We start from the raw sequence: 6,070 nt of genomic DNA, 5'->3' as shown, positions 1-6,070 counted from the left end.
GTAGTGTTTTTTTTGCGAAGTTTCGTTTGTGAGTATTCCTACATTAGTCATTTGTAAAGGCAAGTATGTTTGGTGGTGCAATGGAGGTGGGTTTCTGTATTTGGGAGGATATATGTTTGTTATTTAAATGGATTAGTATGACATATGTTTTTGTTTTTAACCTGTACTTTACAGTGTGTATGTTATATTTGTTAGCAAGTTTGTTTGTGCTATTAGCCTCCTTGTGTGTCTCTTGTAGGTGTCTGTTTTTGGGAGAAATTATCCAGAGTTTGTTTGTAGGCAATTAGCCTTTTTTATTTTGTATTTATCTGCAAGTGACTTGACATTTATTGAGCAGGTAAGTACCCTATCCCTGTGTTTTTTATTCTTTTTGGTAATTGCCTATATGATCTCTTAGCCTCCTTGTGTGTCTCTTGTAGGTGTCTGTTTTTGGGAGAAATTATCCAGAGTTTGTTTGTAGGCAATTAGCCTTTTTTTATTTTGGATTTATCTGCAAGTGACTTGACATTTATTGAGCAGGTAAGTACCCTATCCCTGTGTTTTTTATTCTTTTTTATAATTGCCTATATGATCTCTTAGCCTCCTTGTGTGTCTCTTGTAGGTGTCTGTTTTTGGGAGAAATTATCCAGAGTTTGTTTGTAGGCAATTAGCCTTTTTTTATTTTGGATTTATCTGCAAGTGACTTGACATTTATTAAGCAGGTAAGTACCCTATCCCTGTGTGTCCTGGAGTATGTGTGTGTAAAAAGTGTGTATCTTATGTTTTTTGGCACATTAATGTTTTGTAAAAATATTTTTTGGGATGTTTCCAAGTTTTTATTATGCTCAAAGTAGGGCTGGTCTTGGCTGTAATACCTACTAAAGGGAGCCCTTTTTTAAATATTTAGGATCTAATTATAAAACTCAGTTACATTATTCATACTTAGTTGTTATAATATATATTGTTGCTGTTATTATATGGGTATGTTTGTAATCTTTCACACTTTTGTAATTGTGATGTTAACCTATGTTTGAAATACTTAGTTAATTTTTTTTTTTCACTTTTGTTTCCAATTTTGGAATTTTGTCCCGTCATTTATTCCTGAAGAAATGTCGTATGCTCCTGGAGTAAGTTAACACCCATACACTTTGACAAAGATTATTGATGACAATGTGTGTTTTGAATTTATGTTTGTTTAAAAATATTCTTACCTTCATTTTAAGTTGGTGATGTCGATTTTTGTGGCTGCTGAAGCCCTCCCACCCCAGCCCACGGAACCACTCCCACCCCAACCGCTGCCAGCCCTCCAACCGCAACCGGCTCCTCATCAACCAAGGCAACGGAGGCGTGCTAGGCCACCAATTTTCCGTACCCGTGTCCTCCTTTTTGGGATGCCTGATGATGTGGTTTTGCGAAGATACAGGCTGCCACCTCATCTAATCCTAGACACTCTCTCCATAATAGAGAGTGATCTTGAATCTTCAATTCGGTATCCTACAGCAATAACACCATTGACACAATTCCTTGCTGTGTTACATTTTGTTGCCACTGGTTCATACCAGCATGTGGTGGGAGATCTGGTTGGCATGTCGCAGGGCCAGTTCAGTAAGGTCCTACGGCGTGTCAGCCAGGCTTTCATCAAGCGTGTAAAGCAATTTATTGCTATGCCTTTGGATGTTGGTGCCCTAGATGTGGTGAAGCGGCAATTTGAGGAAGGTGGTAGTCGCTTCCCACATGTTATTGGGGTTGTGGATGGCACACATGTAGCTATTGTGCCACCAAGACATAATGAAGAAATTTATAGAAACAGGAAACTGTTTCATTCTCTGAATGTAATGGTTGTTTGTGGGCCATCCCTCCAGATCCTGTCCCTGAATGCGATGTTCCCGGGGAACTTCCATGATGCCTATGTAATTAGACAATCAGGGATATGGCAGAGATTAAGATCGAGGCAAGGACAAGACATGTGGTTATTGGGTGAGTTTTTGTTAATTTTTTTTATCACAAATATTTTGGAAATATAATATTATACTTAAAATATTTTTTTTACATCAAACAGGAGACCGTGGATATCCTTGCACCCCCTGGCTCATGACTCCTTACCGTAAGCCCAGGCCAGGACCACAGACGGCATTTAACTCCGCGCTTACTGCCACTAGACAGCTGGTGGAGCGCACAATTGGTGTCCTTAAAGGACGTTTTCGTGTGCTCCACCGCACTGGTGGCAACATCATGTATTCACCGGAGATGGCAAGTAAAATAGTGGTCCTGTGCGCTATCCGCCATAACATCGCTGTAAGGAGTCGCGTGGAGCTTTCTCAAACAGAGGAATTGCCTGATGAGGAGCCAGGGGTTGGGCGGAGATACGGTGGGGGGAGTGTTTCCCGGAGGGGCAATGAAGTAAGCGCATGCATTGTGCAAGAATATTTCAGGTATAGTTTATATTATTTTTTACATTTTTAAGATAGTAAATCACTGTCTGTTTGTGTTTATTTTGCTATGATGTCATTAAGGTAGCTATTGAAAGCTCATTGTGTAATTGTTTTGGTGTGTGTGAATATATTCTTATTTGTAAATGTAAATATTCAAACATGTTAACCTTACAATGTGTGTTTTTGGTTACATTTTGTATCATTTGCTTCAAACTTTTAGACTTAGTTTTTTAATTACCATTTCTGTTTTCTTGAAATTAACAAACAACATATGATACTAAATGTTGAACACTTTGTGACTGTGCAGCTGATTGCTCATTCAAAAAGTGGTGAGTACACTGGTTTTTTTATTTTTCTCAAAAGTGTGTGTGTGTGTGTGTGTGTGTGTGTGTGTAATTGGTGCGTTTATTGTCATACACTTCCGCGACTGCGTATTACCGCTCTAGCGAACACCCCTCTACTCTTCACAGCACTGCAGCCAGCAATAAAGTTTTGTCAATGCACACATCAATAAAGTTTATTTAGATGACAGCATTTATTTTCGACAAATCACATGCCAACACACACTATAAATATATGCCCAAATAAGGAAAACGCCATTGCCATGATGCGTGCAGCACCTTTTACCAGGCGGGAGCTCCGCGTACTGGTAGCGGTGATGGACCGCCGCGTAGGCCGCGTAGGGCGATTTATCCCAAATCGGGTTAAGCGCCAGGCCTACGCGGAGGCCCGCCACCTACTGAGGACTCGCGTCCGCAGCAGGCGGACCATCATCCAACTGGAGAGGAGATGGAGTGATCTCCGCAGGAGGACTCCAGAACTGTTGGCGGAGCTCCGCCAGCAAATACGCCGACTACGTGCACGCAGTAAGTGACATTACATAACACAGAGATTATTAGCATACACTGTGCAAATTTACACTGAGTGATAGTATGTAAACTGCCACACTGACTGAACTAGTTTAATAAATAAGACAGTGTGTGTGGTTAGGGCAAGCAGTACTGACTGTAGCAAAGTGATTCTAAACAAGTGCATGTTGTCCTGAATTGCTACACAGGCTGGAAACTGTACAAAATAACTTGATCAGTGGTGTCAATATAATAAGGTGGGTTGAATAGAGATCTGGTGATGTTGACTATACCAATCAATATGACTCAAAGGAATAGATTCAGTAATGAGCTTCAATAATGTTATGTATAATCAGATTGGTTGCTATGGACAACATCAACAGATTAAATTTATTATAAAAATATAAATTGTTAGCCCTGTGTCTTTTACATGGGACAGAACAGTGTAATTGTCAAATGGTGTTTATTACATTTGACATGCCACACAAAATATAATACATATATCATTCTAGGACCACCACAACGGCAAGCTGCTGCAGGGAGGCAATATCAGGTACCTTCTCAGCCCCCCTCCCCTTCTCAGTCCCCCTCCCCTTCCCAGTCCCCCTCAGCTTCCCAGTCCCCCTCAGCTTCCCAGTCCCCCTCAGCTTCCCAGTCCACCTCAGCTTCCCAGTCCACCTCAGCTTCCCAGTCCCCTTCTCAGCCCACCTCTCCTTCTCCTTCTGTGCCCCCTTCTCCTCCTTCCCAGTCCCCTTCTCCTTCTCCTTCTGTGCCCCCTTCTCCTCCTTCCCAGTCCCCTTCTCCTTCTCCTTCTGTGCCCCCTTCTCCTCCTTCCCAGTCCCCTTCTCCTTCTCCTTCCAACTCCCCTTCTCAGCCCCCCTCACCCTCTATTGGCCAAACACTCTCTCCGCCCCCCTCACCCTCTCAATCAGACCCACCCTCTGAAATAACATCCCCAATCCCTCCTCCTTCCCCCATCCAGCCTCCTTCCCCCATCCCTCCTCCTTCCCCAATCCCTCCTCCTTCCCCCATCCAGCCTCCTTCCCCCATCCAGCCTCCTTCCCCCATCCAGCCGCCTTCCCCACCCAGTGAATGGGCAGAAGAAGCCCCTGAAGAAATTATTGGGGTTCAACATGTTGCAGAGGAAAGTAAGTGTTTTTACATTTTTAAAATAATGATTACCTACTTACACTTACAATGTCAAAACATGCACTGTTGTACTGTTGGAAATCTTGTACCAAGGAAAAAAATTTGTGTTATTATTCATGTTCTACATGTTGCCTTTAAATTTTTGAGAGTGTCATTATATGTACAGTGTTTATGTGTGCAATGTTTTGTGTGTCCACTCTAGGTCGACACTCATTAGTTCGACAGGGTTGCCAGGACAACATGGTTTATATGTGCTTGGTTTTCAGGCAAACATTTATACCTGAGTGGAGTTTAGTATGTTGTTAGTCTTTTACACTTGTGCCTGTGTATTCATAATGTTTGCACTTTCTAATCACATGCTTCACTTTGTTAGCCTGCCTAACAACTCAATGATTTGTGGTGTGAAAGTTAGACTCACAAAATGCTTATTGTATTTATCCAAACCTGTTTGACTTTATTTAGTAAGGTCGCCTTTCAGGGAGTGTGGGCATGCTACGATATGTTGTCCTTCTGAAGATGTTGATATGCAGTGTGATGATGCAGGGCCAAACACCCAAAAATTGAATTCTCCTCACTCCAGATGTGAATGAATGCCAACATGGTGTAACATTTACTAAGATGGTAGTTCTTTTTAACATGGGATGTTGCCCATAGCAACCAATAAGATTATACTTGTATTTTTTTTGACCACTTCTACAAGATAATATGTATAATTTGATTTGTTGCTATGGTCAACGTCCCATCTTAAATAGATCTCCCGTAGTAGTAAATGTACCCCATGGTGTGGTACACGTTCTTTAAAAAAACTAAAAAACATTGCTGAGCAGGCTTGTGTGTTGTTCTGCTACTGATTTATCCTTAAAACAGCCATGATGTAGTCACTTAGGCATTAAAGCAGGCCTGTCCAAACTGCGACCCTCCAGCTGCTGTGAAACTACACATCCCAGCATGCCCTGACACAGTTTTGCATTCTCTGACCCCAAAACTGTGTCAAGGCATGCTGGTATATGTAGTTTCACAACAGCTGGAGGTCCGCAGTTTGGACATGCCTGCATTAAAGTGTGCTTTGTGCCTTGTTTGTATAATAGGTAATGCGATGAAGTTATTAATGTTTATTTTGCATCTTAATTTCAGATGTTGCGGTTGGAGATTCCACAAGTTTGTCCCAAATTCTGGGCAGCATGCGCCAGCAACTCCTAAATTTAGTGGCAACAGTAGATGTCATGCAAAAATTGGTCTAACCCAAAAAAAACTAAAAAACAAAACTTTCAAAAACAACAACAAAAAAAATAAAAAATATTATTCAAGATAATCGGGTGTTGTGTTTATTTATGCAATAAACGAACTGCAGATTGCCTAGCAGAAATTGGTTCACTTAAACATATCTGACATGTAACTTAAGAATGTGAATTAAAAATTTATAACGGATAAAAAAAATAGTTAGGAGCTTATTGATTATAAAAACATGTTAACACATTTATTCACACACTATACGTCTACAAAATAAATAAAAAAAAAACTATATTAAAAATAACTTATTTAGAATGTTAATGGCAAATTATGCCTACAAAGTGTTCGACAGGTATTATTTGGAGACTTAATTGGTCATGAACATTAACAATCATTACACTAATTGGATTTGTAATTGAGGAAGGCTTGTGG

The 6,070-nt window shown here is 40.7% G+C and overlaps 1 long non-coding RNA gene across 1 annotated transcript; it reads left to right on the top strand.

Moving 5' to 3' along the window:
- The first annotated feature begins 423 nt into the window (after window positions 1–423).
- LOC135051153 (uncharacterized) lies at window positions 424–1,847 on the top strand. The gene is made up of 3 exons (XR_010242074.1): window positions 424–519; window positions 1,087–1,106; window positions 1,203–1,847. It is a non-coding gene; the product is annotated as an uncharacterized LOC135051153 (long non-coding RNA).
- Window positions 1,848–6,070: the final 4,223 nt, after the last annotated feature.

The sequence above is a fragment of the Pseudophryne corroboree genome, chromosome 2, assembly GCF_028390025.1.
Source record: "Pseudophryne corroboree isolate aPseCor3 chromosome 2, aPseCor3.hap2, whole genome shotgun sequence".
NCBI classification, from domain to species: Eukaryota; Metazoa; Chordata; class Amphibia; order Anura; family Myobatrachidae; genus Pseudophryne; species Pseudophryne corroboree.
Note: the sequence above shows the minus strand (reverse complement) of the source record. Positions and strands in the feature narration are given on the sequence as shown.